Consider the following 2886-nt stretch of genomic DNA (forward strand, 5'->3'; position numbering starts at 1 on the left):
CTGAAGGGGAGAAAGACAATAGGTTAGCAGACATATTTTTCTGATTATGTATGGAAGAACAACCCAGACTCGAAACTTTTAAAAAGGAACTAGTTTCAATTATCGAATATAAAAAGACACTTTAGACAAGCTTGCAACTGAAACCACAGTTTCGGCCTGAATTGCTCCTATTTTTTTGGAACAACTGGTTTAGAAAGGAGCATCTGAGAAATTGCAATTCTCGGCATTTAGTTTGCTCCAGTTCTCGTGAGTTAGAATAGTTTCATTTTAGAACAGATTTTTTCCAAAAGGGGGCGTGTCCAGCCACTTACGCCTGTTTTTCAAGTTTAGGCAGCGAAAACTTACTCCAAACTAACTTCGAATGGAGTAAGTGTAGATTTTTGTGCGCTCAGAAAAACCTTGCCTACACTTTAGAAATTAGGCGTAGGACACGAGGGCGGGGGGGGGGGGGGGGGGAGGGGAGGGAAGTTTACAACATTAAACACTTCACTTTTACAAATAAAGAGCCATCATCAATAATAGATGATAAATAAATCAACCAATAAATCAAACAAAAAAGTTAATTAAAATTTAAAAAAAATCAATAAATAAAAAATTAAATTTCTACTCACCGACTGCAGCAACGGGAGCCCTCCAACAGCGTGCTGGGACAGGGCCCCCCCAGGAGATGCCAGTCAGACCCGCCCGGCTGCCGCCCAGGACTTCGTGCGGGGCCCGCCCCCAGCGAGATGCCGGTCGGGCGGGCCCCGCCGCCAACAACGACACTTGGGGCGGGGCCCACAAGAAGATGATGCCGGGCCGCTGACACTTTGGGTGGGGACTGCCCCCAGTGGGATGCCGGGCGGGCCTCGCCGCCGAGGACAACGCTGACCCCCGCACCGAGAAGCAAGGCCGCCGCCGAGGACTTGGGGTGTGGCCCGACCCCAGCGAGATGCCGGCCGGGCGTGCCCCGCCGCCACTGCGGAGAACTTCGGCCAGGGCCCACCCCCAGCGAGATGCCGGGCGGGCCTCGCCGCCGCCGAGGTAAGAGGTGTCAGGCCATTTGGCCTGGGATAGGGGCGTAGTTCCTTCGGCCAGGGATAGGGTCGTCGCACGGATGCGCTGGGAGGGCCAGGAGCTACTGCGCACATGCGCAGCTGCCGACACTGTTTTTGGCACAGGGCTGTAGCTCCACCCCTGCTGGAAACAGGCCTGATATTGGAGAAGCGCGAGGTAAGTATTTGGCGCAATTTTTGTTGTACTAATTAGGTGGGCCTCTCCGGTGTGCACTGTTCTAGCGGGGGTCAGAAACTTGAGCCCAGTTACCACTGAGCTGACTGCTCCATTATTACCACAAAAAAGTTTACATCTTACAGCAAGGGGAAAATTAAGCCATCCAAATAAACTTGCATTTCACTTGTTAAAAATTACTACGGAATGAGTTACTTGACCTTTATAAATAATATTACCTAACATATCAATAAAAGGCAAAGAAATGTAAATTTAGGTGCTTGACCCGCATCACCAGTTTTATACTCCAGTGGCAAGTTCAAAATTATCCCCTCTATTTCTATCTACTCTGATCCATCCCTTCATAATTTTAAACACGTCAAATCACCCCGTAAATCTCCTCTGTTCCAACAAAAGCAGCCTCAATGTTTCAAAGTCTTTCTTCATATTTGCATTTCCTCATACCTGACACGTCATAGTGAATCTGCACTGTACCCTCACAATTACCTCAAAATCGTTTCTGTCGTGCTCCAACTGTGGTCGAGAGCTTTATACAGATTCTGCATTAGATCTCAGCTTTTATATTCTGTGCCTTTTGCCAGCATTCAATTCGCATTTTTTTTTTTTTTTTTTTTAAATACAGCTTTCTGCACTCGAGGTGCTGCTTTCAATGTCTTGTTTACCAGAACCCCCAATCCCTCTGATGCTCCACATCCGCCAACCTGCCCCAGTCCAAGAATCATTTTTTTCCTTACATTTACTGACATGGAATTCCATCTACCACCTTTTGCCCATTCCATCATCTTATTTTCTTATGTTCTTACCAATATTTCCTTGTAGCTTCTTTTGATCCTCAGAACTACTTATTATGCCTCCCAGCAGATTGGAAAACTGCAAATGTAACACACCACTATTTAAAAAAGGAGGCAGACAAAAAGCAGGAAACTATAGACTAGTTAGCCTAACATCTGTGGTTGGGAAAATGTTGGGAGTCCATTATTAAAGAAGCAGGAACAGCACATTTGGAAAAACAAAATTCAGTCAGGCAGAGTCAGCATGGATTTATGAAAGGGAAGTCATGTTTGACAAATTTGCTGGAATTCTTTGAGGATGTAAGAAGCAAGGTGGACAAAGGGGAACCAGTGAATGTGGTGTATTTGGATTTCCAGAAGGCATTTGACAAGGTGCCACATAAAAGGTAACTGCACAAGATAAAAGTTCACTGGGTTGGGGGTAATATATTAGAATGGATAGAGGATTGGCTAACTAACAGAAAACAGAGAGTCGGGATAAATGGTTCATTCACGGGTTGGCAATCAGTAACTAGTGGGGTGCCGCAGGGATCAGTGCTGGGACCCCAACTATTTACAATCTATATTAATGACTTCGATGAAGGGACTGAATGTAACTTAGCCAAGTTTGCTGATGAAACAAAGATGGGAGGAAAAGCAATGTGTAAGGAGGACACAAAAAAACCTGCAAAAGGACATAGAGAGGCTAAATGAGTGGGCAAAAAGTTGGCAGATGAAGTATAACATTGGAAAGTGTGAAGTTATGCACTTTGGCAGAAAGAAATAAAAGAGCAAGTTATTATTTAAATGGAGAAAAATTGCAAAGTGCTGCAGTACAGCGGGACCTGGGGTACTTGTGCATGAAACGCAAACGGTTAGTATGCAG

Source organism: Pristiophorus japonicus, unplaced genomic scaffold (genome assembly GCF_044704955.1).
Source record: "Pristiophorus japonicus isolate sPriJap1 unplaced genomic scaffold, sPriJap1.hap1 HAP1_SCAFFOLD_1925, whole genome shotgun sequence".
NCBI classification, from domain to species: Eukaryota; Metazoa; Chordata; class Chondrichthyes; family Pristiophoridae; genus Pristiophorus; species Pristiophorus japonicus.